Source organism: Callospermophilus lateralis, chromosome 11 (assembly GCF_048772815.1).
Source record: "Callospermophilus lateralis isolate mCalLat2 chromosome 11, mCalLat2.hap1, whole genome shotgun sequence".
In the NCBI taxonomy this organism is placed as follows: domain Eukaryota; kingdom Metazoa; phylum Chordata; class Mammalia; order Rodentia; family Sciuridae; genus Callospermophilus; species Callospermophilus lateralis.
Window position 1 is genome coordinate 87,741,695 of NC_135315.1, and position 16,935 is coordinate 87,758,629.

Sequence of the window (16,935 nt, forward strand, 5' to 3'; positions counted from 1 at the left end):
GATTAGATCATGAGAGCTGCCACTAAATCACTTCATCCTATTTTGAATCAACAACTGAGTGGTAACTGTAGGTAGGTAGGTGGGAATTTGCTCCAGGAGATGGTTCATTGGAAGTGTGCCCTGGAAGGGTGCAACTTCTCTGAAGCTTTTTAACCTGTCCCCTCTCTGTTTCCTGGCTGCCATGAGGAGAGCAGTTTTCTTCTGCCTTACACTTTTGCCATGATGCTAGGCCTCACCTCAGGCCCAGAGCAATGTAGTTGACCAACTGTGAACAGAACCTCTAAATCATGAACCTAAAGTAAACTATTCTTCTTTTAAGTTGTTCTCATTAGACAAATATATATATATATATATATATATATATATATATATATATATATATATATATATATATATATAGAGAGAGAGAGAGAGAGAGAGAGAGAGAGAGAGAGAGAGAGAATGGTTAAATGCAGTTTAGCCTGGGTATATAAAGTTTCAATATATGAAAAATAATATGATCTGTCTACTAAAAATCTGAAGAAGTAAAGCTACCTGGCCACATCAGTTGATTCATGAATTATTTGACAAAATTCAACATCCATTCATAATAAAAAACTCATAGGGGCGGACTCCACCATGCAGGCTGTGCAGAGCTGCGCAGGGTGCAGCGGGACCAGCCACCACCTCCCTGGGCGCCCTATTCTGCCCTGGCTTGGAGCAGCGAGGGGCCTCAAAGCTGGAGACAAGCTGGAGCCAAGCTGGAGCCATGCAGTGGAAATTAGGGATCCTGATGGATTTCAAAGTCAGGGAGGAGTTCCATGAAGAGCCCCAAATCTACTAATAACTCAAAAGTCAGTCCCTGAAGAGCAGCCATTCTGCAGAGCATCCTGGGACCTCCAAGCCTTGCATAAGCTCGTCCAGTATGATATCACGCATCTTGCTACACCAGCAGCATTTGTGTGAACAGATGCAGGAGCAGGAGCACAGATAGCAGCAGCAAAAGCTGCAGATGCCCCAGTTCCTGCAGCAGAGAGTGCCCATGAGCCAGACACCAGCCATCAATATCAACGCACCCACAACCCTTCCCTCTGCTACCCAGGTACCCATGGAAGTCCTTAAGGCGCAGACCCACCTTGAAAACACCACCAAGTACCACATACAGCAAGCGGAGTGGTAGCAGGTAAAACAGTACATTTCTACCACTTTAGCAAACAAACATGCTAACCAAATCCTGAGCTTGTCATGTCCAAACCAGCCAGGTGACCGTGTTATGCCACCGGTGCTGGGGAACAGCGAGCCCAACAGCCCCATGGCCCTGCTCACGCTTAACTCTAAGTGTGATAAAGAGGGGTTATATAAGTTTGAAGAGCAAAACTGGTGGAGAGCGAGTGCCCCAGCATGAATGCACACCCACAGGCTTCATGCTGCATATGTATGATGTCATCGAAGACATCATTAGCCTGGAATCAAGTTATAATGAGGAAATCCTGGGATTGATGGACCCCACCTTGCAGGTGGCAAACACGTTACCTGTCTCTGGAAACTTGATCGACCTTTATGGCAGCCAAGGCCTGCCACCACAACCCTCCACCAGCCCTCATCCCCAGCCTCAGGATCAGCAACTCCTGTCCTGCAAATCTCCCCAACATCAAGCGGGAGCTCACAGACTGAAGCAAGAGCCCTGGCCAAAGAGAGGCAGAAGAAAGACAATCACAACCTGATTGAATGAAGAAAATTTAACATAAACGACCGCATGAAAGAACTAGGTACTTTGAACCAACTCAGGGGCCCCCAGACCACATTCTCTGACTCCTTTGCCCTCTGAAGAGCTGGAGGGCTGGGAAAGGAACTGGTCCTCTTCCTGCTTCTGGCGAGGTGGCACCTCTGCCAGTGGCCGTGTAACTCCGTCAGCTCTGGATCATCCTGGCATCCCTATGAGTTCCAGCGCCAACCTGACCTGATGCTTGCCTATGAGCAGGTGGTCTCTGATGCTGACCAGGTGACCCCTTCAGTAATTCCAGTGTCTGCCAGGCCTAAGCCATGCAACCCCCAGTGGGGAGCCCACTCCTGGTTCCCTGTCCCCAAACCAGCCCCAGATGTTCTTTCTGCCTTTGCCCTTGTCTTAGTCCGTGATTCTGAATCCCCTCTATTTAAATGCATTTTTAGGTTGCTCCTTTTCTGTCTGAGCCCCAATGCATAAAGATAGTCTTTAAGTAGAGAAAAGATTGATTATAGTGCAAATAGAATTGGGACAACTGGCTAATCTTTAGGATAAAGTTTATTTATTCAGTTTATACACATGTTTTCCATGTGGATCAAAATTTTGAATGCAAATGTACTTAGATGAGGAAAATAATTAACCTTTTAAACATGATACTCTTTTAAATCATGCCTTCAAAAAATAAAATAAAAAATAAAAAACTAGGTACTTTGATTCCCAAGTCAAATGATCCAGACATGCACTGGAACAAGGAGACCATCTTGAAAGTATCCATGGACTACCTCCAGAAGGTTCAGTGAGAGCGGCATGATAAGGAGATGGAGAGCTGGCAGAAGAAGCTGGAGCATGCCAACTGGCACCTGCAACTCAGAATCCAGGAACTCCAGACACAGGCCTAGGCTCACAGACTCTCCCTCATTTCATCCACAGGTCTCTGCTCCCCAGATCTGGTGAACTGTATCATCAAGCAAGAGCTGGTACTGAAGACTGCAGCCAGGACCTCCTGCAGCACCAGGCAGACCTGGCATGTACCAGCCTGGACCTCACGGACAGCACCTTGGCCTTCAGCAGCAGCCTGGGGCCAGCAGCTGAGGGTGCCCAGGTCTACAGCGTCCCGGCGTCCAAGCTGGAAGACATCCTGAAGGATGATACACTCTCTCCTGCCTGGGTGACTGACCCACTCCTGTCCTCCATGTCCCCGGAGGCTTATATGTAGAATCTATAAAGAATTCTCAAATTTATCACTGAAAAAATTTATACACCAAATTCAACATTAAAATAAAAAAAAAACCTATTAAATATTACCAAAAAAACAGAAGAGACATTTCATGGAAGAGGATTTATAGATGACAGACAAACACAAGGGAAAGATATTCACCTTGATGAGTCAGGAGGGCAACATAAACAAAGACCATGATGAGAAATCACCAACCACCAGTTGGAACAATCAAAGCTCTAAAATAGTGGCAATACCAAGCATAGAATGCAACTCAAGACAGTGATAAGGTAAAACTTTCTGTCTATTAGAACAAAACTCTGAAAAAGTGGCAATACCAGCTATTTTCAAGTATGTGGATGCTGGGAAACCAGTAAAGCAGAGTGATCCCACCAGCATATGCCAACCTGGATTGATCTAAAAACACTATCCTTAGTTTGAAAAGCTAATCACATAAGACCACATTATGTATGATCCCATTTTTGCAACACACAATGACAAATTTATATTGATAGAAAATCAATTAGTGCTTATGAGGGGTTAGGAATGGTGGGAAGGTGACAGGAGTGAGTGGAATTCTGAAGAGGTCGCACAGGGAGAAAGAGCTTTGTGATGATGGAATACTGTATCTTGACTATAGCCATGGTGACAAGACATTCCACGTGTGATAAAATGACACAGAACTACTCTATCAGTTGCTAATTGTTGCTAATCTCAACTAGATAGTGCAGATTGGATACTATGTTTAGTTAGGTAATGTGAAACCATGAGGGGAAAACACAAGCAACAATTAGCTACTGGAGGAGACAGAAAAAAAAACAACATTCAGAATAGGGTACTGAAATTAGCATGGGGTACTATTTACCTGGACAGAATAATATACTGTCTATTAATTTAACTAAAAATATAGTTTAACCTGAATAGTAGAAAGTAAAGAAAAAACTGAGGCAAACAACTGAGGGAGGGGTAATAGTAAGGTCCAAAGCAGTATCTGTAATGGAAAGGAAATAATAGCAATTTTTACAATTATTTAATCAAAACATGGCAATGTAACCACATTAATTTGACTCACAGAGGAAAATAGTAAAAGATACAAGTAAGGATTTGAAAACAGTTGCCTCTGCAGATGAAGACTGATAGGGTCCAAGAGAATGGGAGAAAGGTCTTTTTCCTTTATGTATTGTTTCTTTTAGTGTTTTGTGTAAAATTTGATAAATATTTCCAAAATGAGGACTCCTTATCAACTAAAAATAAGTTATAGAGTCAATTAAAAGAGTATGTCCTGTATAAAACCATCATGCAAAAAAATTCCTAGAAATATTGGAGAAAAATAAACATTAATTAAACTTCACAGAGAACTTTCAAAAAATAAAGGGAAGTGGGAGGGAGAGAAAATACAAAGGAAGCTGTAAACAAGATCTGTGATTAGGAGCTATTACTAATGCTGTCTCTTGACAACATCAGCATTAGTGATTAACAACTGTGAAGGAGACAAGCTGCACATCCTTGGGCTTTAACAACACAGAGAATAGTATCCATGACTTACACATGAAGCTGGGGCTCTCCACAAAGTAGGGACAGAGTAGAGAAAAGTTACTCACTATAACAAACACAACTGTCTGCCCTACCCCTCTTTAGATCTTTTAGATAATAGGCTTCCTTTCTCTCTGGGTAGATATTCTAATTTACATGATCTTCATGGTACAGTAATAATGTAGTCACACATGACTAAAACTATGCTAGGTTCTGGCATTAACAACTTTATTCCATTCTGTATGAAGGTTTGCTTCTTCAATCCATGTGTTTCAGGATTCCAGAAAAACAAATAAACAAACAACAACAAAAAAACAGCGAAATATAAACACAAAGAAATATGTCATTGTGTGAAAAAGCCAGTGGAAACCAAGACCTTCAGGTAATAGCACACAAAAAAGTAAAATAATTATTTAGCATGTACAAAAGAAAAATGGACTATGAGATGAAAAGGAAAAAAATACTACAAAGTATACTAGAAAGACTAGATTATAAACAAATGTTATGCTAAAGTACAAAGAAGTATAATTGAAGTTGAGTATTCCACACAATGGGTATGTTAATGCCAGGTAAGACAGAGCTGAAAAAGAATCAGTAATAGGAAGACAGTCCTTGAGTGTTTACCTGGAACACAACCCACAGAGAGAAGAGAGAAATATGAAAGAGATTAAGTGGCAAAAAATAAGTTGTGGGGGATGTATTCATTTTATTTGGATATTTAAAAAGAAAAGTCTGAAATTAGGAAGTAGTAAAAGGGTTAAAGGCTAAGAACTGACCCAAATTCAGGAAGAAAAAATATTTCTTAGGTTTAAAGAAAATTATGAGTTCCAAGAAGGAAGAATAAAAGGAGAGAAAGAGAGAGAGAGAGAGAGAGAGAGAGAGAGAGAGAGAGAGAGAGAGAGAGAGGGAGAGAGAGAGAGAGAGAGAGAGAGAGAGAGAGAGAGAGAGAGAGAGAAATGCACAAATGGACACATGTAGAATAAAAGATTTTCAAAACTGAGGGGCAAATAAAAACTGACCACAAAGGAATAAGCACATCAACCTGCAAAGACAGTAGCAGTAAAATAGACATGTCCCTATAATTTACAGTTTTTGCTTTAAGTATTATTAAGGAACTAAAGGTAATAAATAATAACTCAGCATTTTGTTCCCAGGGAGGCTACATTTTAAGACAATGGCACTTTATCCAACACACGTGATAGTGTTTATCATTAGCAGGTCCTCATTAAATAACTTTTAAAGAATGTACTTTCTGGAGTGGGAAACTGAAGCTACCAGAAAAGGCTGACATGCAAGAAGAATTGTTGTCCAACGATCGAAGTTTACAATACATGGCCATAAATATTCTCTGGGTACTTGCTGTACTTGCAGCAACCCAATAACCAGTTGCCCTAAAAAGCAAATAGACTAATGTAAGCCTGCAACATAAAGTTACATCTCATGAAGAAATACGATCCATGACAGCTTTTGATTAGGAGCAACATTACCACTTAGATGGCTGAAAAATCCATCAGACATATTTGCTATTTAATATAGATGCAGCAATACCACCACTGAGACCCCTAAAGTAAGAGTTCTCTTCAAAGCATATCAAGGCCAAGGGTGTCATTGGTTGGACTTCAAAGAAGGAATAGAAGACAACATTCAAGTTTAAACTGAAGGTATTGTGGACAATAAAACTTAAATACTATTTTTTCCATTTGCGAATTTTCTACATAATTGTGAGAAAATGAAAGCAATTCTCTTCTAAAGTATAATTTTTAAAGCAAATATTTAAATGTTCTCATAGAATAAATAAACCAATCATTAAATATTCAAATTTTAAGTTTTTTTGCATTACTGGTGGGATAATAATAAAATTATTTTTCTGGATATATTTCCTCTGAGTATTTGAAATATTATTAAAATTATAATTTTAAGCAATTTCTTTTAGCAGGTCCTGAATACCAGGCACTGACTAGATTATGACCATGGCAGGGACAAGCTGGCTCTCCACCAAATGGTGTTAAGGGTTCAGGGAGCAGGCAGGGATAGGAAGGATAGGAACACTCAAGCAGGCCAGTGAGACAGCAGAACAGAGTACTAGTGTTCAAAGGCATCCAAGCAGGGAATGCAGATACAAGTCTTAATGTTTAGGGATTTCTCTAGGAGAAGAAGGCTGAGGAAGAATTCTAGGGAGAGGAAACTGCTATAGAAAGGAATTTAATCCTGAAATACCAAAGGTCATTTATTTAATTAAGTTTACATAAGTGTGCCATGTATGATTTAGTAGTAATATCCAATGAATTGAAATAACTTTGTCCTTTTGCATTCTATGTAACAAATTCTAACACAAATAGTGTTGTCTGGCAGAAAGTGTACCTGGCTGTGAGTTGTACCAGGATACATAGCCCAGAGTTGCTTGATTGATAGTGGAAAGCCACATTAGATGCTAGGGATATACATTCTGTGGCATCCTAACACTAATCTTGCCTCTTCCCGACTAAGTTTTCCCCACAAGAGTAGATATGAAAAAAAAAAAATGAGAGACTTAGTAAATATATACACACTACACTTTTATTGATTCTGCTCATTAATTTTCTAGAGCATTATTTTTAATATACACAGATTAGTTTTTCAGAAGTAAACAATAAATTTATTAGTGTTTTTTGCCTTCCACTCCAAAGTTTCCAGCGTATTTTTAAAAATTATTTATTACCTGCAAATCCATGATTTTGTTATCTTTTAATGCTGAGTAACATTCCATTGTGTATATATGCCACATTAAAAAAATCTATTTATCTACTGAAGGGCATCTAGGTTGGTTCCACTGTTTAGGTATTGTGAATTGTGCTGCTGTAAACATTGATTTGGCTGTGTCCCTGTAGTATGCTGTTTTTAAGTTCTTTGGGTATAGATCTAGGAGTGGGATAGCTGGGTCAAATTGTGGTTGTATTCCAAGTTTTCCAAGGAATCTCCATACTGCACAAATTTTCAGTCACATCAGCATTGTAAGAGTGAGCCTTTTCCCCACATCTTCGCCAAACTTATTGATGTTTGTATTTTTAATAGCTGCCATTCTGACTGGAGTGAGATGGTATCTTAGAGTAGTTTTGATTTGCATTTCTCTAATTGCTAGATATGTTGAACATTTTTTCATATATTTATTAATTGATTGTATATACTCTCTGAGAAGTTTTTCAGTTTGTTGGTCCATTTATTGATTGGGTTATTTGGTTTTCTGGTGTTAAGGTTTTTGAGTGCTTTATATATCCTAAAGATTAGTGCTCTATCTGATGTGCTTGTGGTAAAGATTTGATCCTATTCTGTAGGCTTCTATTCACCCCACTGATTATTCTTTTGCTGATAAGAAGCCTTTTATATTGAATCCATCTCATTTATTGATTCTTGGTTTTAATTCTTGCACTATGGGAGTTTTATTAAGAAAGTTGTGGCCTAATTCCACATGATGGCGATTAGGGCCTACTTTTTCTTCTATTAGACTCAGGGTCTCTGGTTTAATTCCTAGGTCCTTGATCCACTTTGAGTTGAGTTTTGTGCATGGTGAGAGATAGGAGTTTAATTTAATTTTGTTGCATATGGATTTCCAGTTTTCCCAGTACCATTTGTTGAAGAGGCTATCTTTTCTCCAATGTATGTTTTTGGTGACTTTGTCTAATATAAGATTACTGTAATTATTTGGGTTAGTCTCTGTGTCCTCTGTTCTGTACCATTGTTCTACAGGTCTATTTTAGTGCCAGTGCCATACTGTTTTTCATACTATTTCTCTGTAGTATAGTTTAAGGTCTGGAATAGTAATGCCACCAGCTTCATTCTTGTTGCTAAGGATTACTTTGGCTATTCTGGATTTCTTATTTTTTTATATAAATTTCATGAATGCTTTTTTTATTTCTGTGGGGAACGTCATTGTAATTTTCATTGGGATTGCATTGAACCTGTATAGTGCTTTTTTGTAGTATGGTCATTTTGACCATTTTAATCCTTCCTATCAAGAGTAAGGTAGATCTTTTCATCTTCTAAGTTCTTTCTTCTTTCTTGTATTTTTATATATTTTCTAATTAAGTTTTCTTTTTTAAATTATTTTTTATTTATATATGACAGTGAAATACATTAAAATTTTTATTACACATATAGAACACAATTTTTTATGTCTTTGTATACAAAGCATATTCACACCAACTTATGTCTTCATACATGTATTTTGGATAATAATGTCCATCACGTTTCACCATCATTTCTAACCCTATGTCCCTTCTCTTCTCCTCCCACCTCTATCCTATCTAGATATTGTCTGTTGCTCCCATGCTCCCCCTCCCACCCCACTATGAATCAGCCTCCTTATATCAGAGAAAACATTCAGCATTTGTTATTTGGAGATTGGCTAATTTTATTTAACCTTATCTTCTCTAACTCCATTCATTTACCAGCAAATGCCATGTTTTTTTTCTCTTTTAATGCTGAGTAATATTCCATTGTGTATATATACCAAAGCTTCCCTATCCATTCATCTACTGAAGGTCATCTGGGTTGGTTCTACAATTTACCTATTGTGAATTGTGTTGCTATAACCATTGACATGGTTATATACCTGTACTATGCTGTTTTTAAGTCCTTTGGCTATAGGCTCAGGAATAGGATAGCTGGGTCAAATGGTGGTTCCATTCCAAGATTTCCAAGGAATATCTATAATGCTTTCCAGATTGGCTGCAGCAATTTGCAGTCCCACCAGCAGTGTATGAGTGTACCTTTTTTCCCAACATTCTCACCAACATTTATTGTTGTTTGTATTCTTGATAACTGCCATTCTCACTGGAGTGAGATGAAATCTTAGAGTGGTTTTGATTTGTATTTCTCTAAATGCTAGTGATGATGAACATTTTTTCATGTAATTGTTGTTTAACTTATGTCATCTTTGAGAACAGTTCATTCAGGTCCCTGGGCCTTTTATTGATTAGGTTATTTGTTCTGTTTTGTTTGTTTTGTTTCATACTTAGCTTTTTGAGTTCTTTATATGCCCTAAAGATTAGTGCTGTACTGATGTGTGAGGGGTAAAGAATTTCTCCCAAGTTGGAGACTCTCTATTCACCTCATAGATTGTTTCTTTTGCTGAGAAGCAACATTTTAGTTTGATTTCATCCCATTTATTGATTCTTCATTTTAATTCATGCACCACAAGAGTCTTATTAAGGAATTTGGGGCCTAATCTTAATGGAGATTAGGGCCTACTTATTCTTCTATTAGACTCAGGGTCTCTGGTTTTATTCCTAGGTCCTTGATCCACTTTGAATTGAGTTTTGTGCATGGTCAGAGATAGGGATTTAATTTTATTTTGTTCCTTATACATTTCCAGTTTTTCCAGTACCATTTGTTGAAGCATTTATCTTTTCTCCAAAGAATGTTTTTGGTGCCTTTGTCTAATAAAGAAAATTGTAATTTTGTGGGTTAGTTTCCTTGTCCTCAATTCGGTACCATTTTGTCTACCAGTCTGTTTTGGTGCCAATAACGTTCTATTTTTTGTTACTGTTCCTCTGTGGTATAGATTAAGGTCTGGTATAGTAATGCCACCTGCTTCACTCTTCCTGCTAAGGATTGCTTTAACTATTCTGGATCTCTTACTTTTCCAGATGAATTTCATGACTGCTTTTTCTATTCCTATGAGGAATGTCATTGGAATTTTGATTGAGATTGTATTGAATCTGCATAGTATTTTTGGTAGTATAGTTATTTTGATAATATTAATTCTGTCTATCCAAGATCAAGGCAGATCTTCTCATTTTCTTTCTTTTTTAAGGGTTCTGTAATTTTTATTATATAGATCTTTCACCTCTTTCATTATGTTGATTTTCAAATATTTTATTTTTTTGAGGCATTGTAAATGTGGTAGTTTTCTGCGTTTCTCTTTCTGAGGATTTGTCACTGATATACTGAAAGGCATTTGATTTATATGTGTTGATTTTATATCCTGGTACTTTGCTGAATTCATTTACTAGTACTATAAGTTTTCTGGTGGAATTTTAGGGTCTCCTAGACACAGAATTATACCCTCAGCAAATAGTGCCAATTTGAGTTCTTCTTTTCTGATGAGTATCCCTTTAATTTCTTTCATCTTTCTAATTGCCCTGGCCAGTGTTTCAAGAATTATGTTAAAGAGAAGTGGTGAAAAAGAACACCCTGTCATGTTCCAGTTTTTAGAGTGAATACCTTCAATATTTTTTCATTTAGAATGATGTTGGCCTGGGGCTTAGCATAGATAGTCTTTATGACATTGAGATATGTTCCTGTTATTTCTAGTTTTTTTAGTGTTTTGAACATGAAGAGGTGCTGTATTTTGGCAAATGTTCTTTCTACATCTATTGAGATTATACTATAATTCTTATCTTTAAGTCTATTGATGTAATGAATTACATTTATTGATTTCCGTATGTTGAATCAAACATACATCCCTGGGATGAATCCCACTTGATTGTGGCGCATGGTCTTCCTTATATGTTTTTGTATTTGCCTTGCCCAAATTTAATTGAGAATTTTTGAAGTATGTTCATTAGAGATATTGGTCTGACATGTCTTTTTGATGTGTCTTTGCCTGGTTTTGGAATCAGGGTGATATTGACCTCATAAAATGAGTTTGAAAGTGCTCCCTCTTTTTCTATTTTCTGAAATAAACTGAAGATTATGGATATTAGTTCTTCCTTAAAGGTCTTATAGAACTTGGCTGTGTATCCATCCATCTGGTTCTGGGCTTTTTCTTGGTTGGTAGACTTTTGATGGCATCATTTATTTCATTGCTTGAAATTGATATGTTTAAATTGTGTATTTCATCTTCATTCAATTTGGGCAAATTGTTTTGACTGTAGAAATTTGCTGATGCCGTCAATATTTTCTAATTTATTACAGTACAGTTTTCAAAATAATTTCTATTTATCTTCTGAATTTCTGTAGTGTCTGTTATCAATTTTCATTTTTCATCATGGATATAAAAATCTGAGTCTTTTTCTCCTACTCATCATTAGCATTGCTAAGGGGCTGTACATTTTATTTTATTTTATTTTATTTATTTATTTATTTATTTATCTATTTATTTATTTATTTTAAGCAGCAAAGATGCGTTTATTGTGAGCTAGCTCGATCCTCTGCACACACAGCCGCTGGTGACTCTTAAGAGGCCCCAAGCCCAGAGTTTACAGCAGTTTTATACACTCTTTGGGGAAGGCAGGGACTTTACATACATCATAGCATCTCTTATCAAATCATCACACACCACAGTAAAATCATAAAACAACTCTAAAACATAATTAGCACATTCACTCCTTGGAAGAAGTTGGGTAATGGTTATTGGTTAGTACAAGAGGGGGATTTGTTTGAACTGATTGGTTTAAGCCATGAAGGGAATACGTGCTGAACTACATGGTTTCCCAACATGTTATCAACCAACATAAACTACTGGGAGAGTCATCTGGCATCCGAGGTATTTTCCCTGTCTCATGGTGATTGTTAGTTGCTAGGGGGTTGCTATGGGTCCTCACCTAGCCTGACTGAGTCAGGAACACCTGGCACCACAGATCTCTCCTGTTATTTGCAAACAACTCAGCAGGGTGGGTATGTGCCTAGGAGTGCTCTGTGGGTTTTTCCAAGGACAAGGGCCATGCTCCCTTCCTTGGACAGGCTTTGCTCTGAGGTAGAGGCCGGTTTCTCAAAAATGAAGTCACCTCAGTTTCTCATTCCCCCTTTTGTCTGAAAACTTGGGAACCAATCATGGTTCCATAATTGGGGGTCTATTTGGGCAGGCCCTACATATTGATAGAGTAAACAGTAACCCTCAGGGGACAGTCTTCAACTTCCCAGACTCACTCAATATTGGTCTCCTAGATCCAACCTGATTCAATTTACCTAACTACACTGTCTACTAATTTCTAGCTTCATTCCCCCCTCTAATTTTAGGAACTCCTTATTGCTGAAAGAAGAAGGGGCGATGGCTCATTCTGGCTGCTTCAAAGCTGAGAGGGGGCATTGAACATGAGGGGGCTCAATGATGTAGGGGACGATTTGGGGAATGTGAATTCCCTTTTAGAAGTCAGGTAGGTTGGTTGGGGAAGAACAGGCTGTAAAGTCATCTGAGGATGGGTGCTTCTATGAGAGGAAAAAAACATGAGTACTGAATAAATGTTACAGCATCTGGAACATTTCACTGTATAATAGAAGTTTCCTAATCAAGCTCTAACATCCCCAATTATCAGGAATGTAAACATAACATTTAACTTTTAGTGTTACTGATGTCCTTCCCCATAAGACACAGTTTAATAATTTAATGTCATCTGATCTTGCAAAGTCCTTTTACTCGTATGACCTCTGTGTCTAATAGAGAACTTTAATTCTGTTTATCAGGGCTGGATAATCATACTAGCAAAGAAGAATTCTACCTGTGTAGGTAAGGAATATCTGTAGGTCTTAAACTAAAAACTACCCTGACAGTTCCTTTTAATTTTATTTATTTTTTTAAGAAACTAACTTTTGTTTTAATTTTTTTAAATTTTTTTTCTTTATTTCAGCTTTAATTTTTATTATTTTCTGTCTTCTACTGCTTTTGGTATTTATTTGTTTTATTGTAGGCCTTTGAGATGTAATGTTAAGTCATTTATTTGTTGACTTTTTCTTCTTTGAAGGAATAAATGCCTTGCAATGAACTTTCCTCTTAGAACTGCTTTCATAATGTCCCATAGATTTTGATATGTTGTATCTGTGTTCTCATTCATCTGAAAATTTTTGTAATCTGCTCCCTGATGTCTTTTGCAACCCATTGTTAATTCAGTTGCATATTATTTAGTCTCCAGGTGTTAGAGTAGCTTTAATTTCTTATATTATTATGGATTTCTAATTTTATTCTATTATGATATGATAGAATACAGGTATCTCTCTTTTATATATTCTAAGAGTTGCTTTTTTTAAAGAGAGAGAGACACACACACACACACACACACAGAGAGAGAGAGAGAGAGAGAGAGAGAGAGAGAGAGAGAGAGAGAGAGAGTTTTTTTTTATTGGTTGTTCAAAACCCTACAAAGCTCTTGACATATCATATTTCATACATTAGCATACATTAGCTTCAAGTGAGTTATGAACTCCCTTTTTTACCCCAAGTAGAGATTGCAGAATCACATGGGTTACACATCCACATTTTAACATAATACCATACTAGTAACTGTTGTATTCTGCTGCCTTTCCTATCCTCTACTATCCCCCCTCCCCTCCCCTCCCATCTTCTCTCTCTACCCCTTCTACTGTAATTCATTTCTCACCTTGTTTGTTTTCCCATTCCACTTACAACCTCTTATATGTAATTTAGTATAACAATGAGGGTCTCCCTCCGTTTCCATGCAATTCCCCTTTTCTCTCCCTTTCCCTCCCACCTCATGTCTCTGTTTAATGTTAATCATTTCTTCCTGCTCTTCCTCCCTGCTTTATTCTAAGTTGCTCTCATTATATCAAAGAAGACATTTGGTATTTATTTTTTAGGGATTTGCTAGCTTCACTAAGCATAATCTGCTCTAGTGCCATCCATTTCCCTGCAAATTCCAAGATTTTGTCATTTTTTAGTGCTGCGTAATACTCCATGGTGTATAGATGCCACATTTTTTTAATCCATTCATCCATTGAAGGGCATCTGGGTTGGTTCCACAATCTAGCTATTGTAAATTGTGCTGCTATGAACATCGATGTGGCAGTATCCCTGTAATACGCTCTTTTAAGACCTTCAGGGAATAGTCTGAGAAGGGCAATAGCTGGGTCAAATGGTGGTTCCATTCCCAGCTTTCCCAGGAATCTCCATACTGCTTTCCAAATTGGCCGCACCAATTTGCAGCCGCACCAGCAATGCACAAGAGAACCCTTTTCCCCACATCCTCGCCAGCACTTGTTGTTGTTTGACTTCCTAATGGCTGCCAATCTTACTGGAGTGAGATGGTATCTTAGGGTGGTTTTGATTTGCATTTCTCTGACTGCTAGAGATGATGAGCATTTTTTTATGTACTTGTTCATTGATTGTATGTCCTCCTCTGAGAAGTTTCTGTTCAGGTCCTTGGCCCATTTGTTGATTGGGTTATTTGTTATCTTATTGTCTAATTTTTTGAGTTCTTTGTATATTCTGGATATTAGGGCTCTATCTGACATGTGAGGAGTAAATATTTGTTCCCATGATGTAGGCTCCCTATTTACTTCTCTTATTGTTTCTCTTGCTTTGAAAAAACTTTTTAGTTTAAGTAAGTCCCATTTGTTGATTCTTGCTATTAACTCTTGTGCTATGGGTGTCCTATTAAGGAATTTGGAGCCCGACCCCACTATATGTAGATCGTAGCCAACTTTTTCTTCTATCAGACACCGAGTCTCTGATTTGATATCAAGGTCTTTGATCCATTTTGAGTTAACTTTTGTGCATGGTGAGAGGAGGGGGTTCAGTTTCATTTTGTTGCATATGGATTTCCAGTTTTTCCAACACCATTTGTTGAAGATGCTATCCTTCCTCCATTGCATGCTTTTAGCCCCTTTATCAAATATAAGATAGTTGTAACTTTGTGGATTGGTCTCTGTGTCCTCTATTCTGTACCATTGGTCCACCCGCCTGTTTTGGTACCAGTACCATGCTGTCTTTGTTACTATTGCTCTGGGTGGTGGCACAGCCTGGTGATGGATTAAGCACTTTTAGGTCAACATAAAAGAATGCCACTAAAAAGACTTACAATGCCATAAGAATTAGCCTCACAAAAAATAAAAGAGATAATCTCAGAGGGGAGGGTAAGGATAGCTGTGCTGGGGGTTCTGGTACTAGGTAATGCTCAGGAGCTCACATGTGGGAGATTCCATTGAAAAGTTTAGAACTAGGGAAGTGAGGATACATTCTAGTAGATGTGGAGGGCTGTGGCCTAATAGTTTCTTGACCTCCTGCCTCTATTGTTTTGGATCCTGAATTTATATTGCTGCCAGGAAAGGTAGCTCTCTTTCAAAGGATGGGACGGCAGCTTGGAGCACCATATGTACTATATATATATAGTGGAAGATAATGTTCAATATCCACTGACTTGCTTATTGGCAGCTAAGCTTCCTCCTCCTCTTGAAGGTTCAGTGGTTGGTGTCTTTTGGATCTTTGAGTTTCTCTGGTGTTACCTTCTTCCTGATGCTCAGCTTAAGGGGTACAAATTAAGGAGGGAAAGCTGCAAAAGAATGTACATAAGAATAAGAGATTTTATTTTCAGGAGGTTCCAAAGCAGGCTAAAAGGAACAAAGTATTACCTAATGTATATCTCTGCATGTGTACATACATGTATTGACATATTTGGTGACACTCTAAAAAGAGTAAGGGATTGTAGATAGTGTTCTATGTGGGGGTGTAACAAGAGGTGGGGGATATCCCAGGAGGCTTGAACAAAGTAGACTTAACTCAATGTAACTTTAAACAAATTTGAAAACAGCCTATAATTTCATAAGCCTGACCAACATTGGCTTATGATCTTCCATATATTATTATTTCATCTAAAAAATGAAGTAAATTCAACCACCTGCTCACAGGTCAGTTGCCTTCCAAAGGTGCACCTCTAAGTGGGTTGCCTTTAATCTCAGAATATATTTCTGCATGGAAATCATGTCAAATGCCTTCCTGGCTCTCAAAGTTTAGGTACTGCTCAAAAGCTTAATTTTACCCCTGGCTTATCCTCCTCACCAACTTTACTTTACCAGATGCAAACCCAAGGTTGTACCTAGTTCTGCACCCTGGTCAAGGTCACCCAGTTAAGAGGGATTTATATCCAGCTCTACCCAATCTGAAGTCTTTACTTCTTCTCACACTACCCCTTAGCCAGACAAATTTGCTTACTTATATTTTTCCTTTCTTGATAATCTCTTCGAAGAAGCCAGTGTTAGGCTAAATTTGGTAGATCTAGGAGGGTATTTTCCCAATAGGCTATTTTTCCTACAAGTCCAGGTATGTCCAGTCTGGCTGTCCCCAGCCTGCTGCAATGTACTGGGGCCTCACACCACTGCCCAGAGACCCTGTGCCCAGATGACCCTATGTCCAGGACACAGAGCCTCCTCAGGAAGAGTGGAGGAGTAGGGGAAGGAGACACCATAGGAAGTTCAAGAGAAAGGACCAGAAGGTTCTTCCAGGGCTAGACTCCCAGAGCAGCCAGAGATCCCTCTCTATCTTGCCCTACAGGATCAGGTCTAGACCTGGCCAGCAGCTCCCAGGCTCTAACCCCACCCTCTCACCAGTGAGCTGGACCCGCCTAGCCCCACCCACTGCCTGCTGTGAGGACTCCAGCACTTATTTATAGGAAAGGTTGCAGAATACAACAGTTACTAATAGGGCATTATGTAAAAATGTGGATGTGTAACCAATGTGATTCTGCAATCTGTATTTGGAGTAAAAATGGGAGTTCATAACCCACTTGAATCTAATGTATGAAATATGATATGTCAAGAGCTTTCTGATGTTTTCAAC

The 16,935-nt window shown here is 38.3% G+C and overlaps 1 pseudogene; it reads left to right on the forward strand.

Moving 5' to 3' along the window:
* Nucleotides 1-748: 748 nt before the first annotated feature.
* LOC143410655 (microphthalmia-associated transcription factor-like) lies at nt 749-6,580 on the forward strand (annotated as a pseudogene).
* The last annotated feature ends 10,355 nt before the right edge of the window (nt 6,581-16,935 follow it).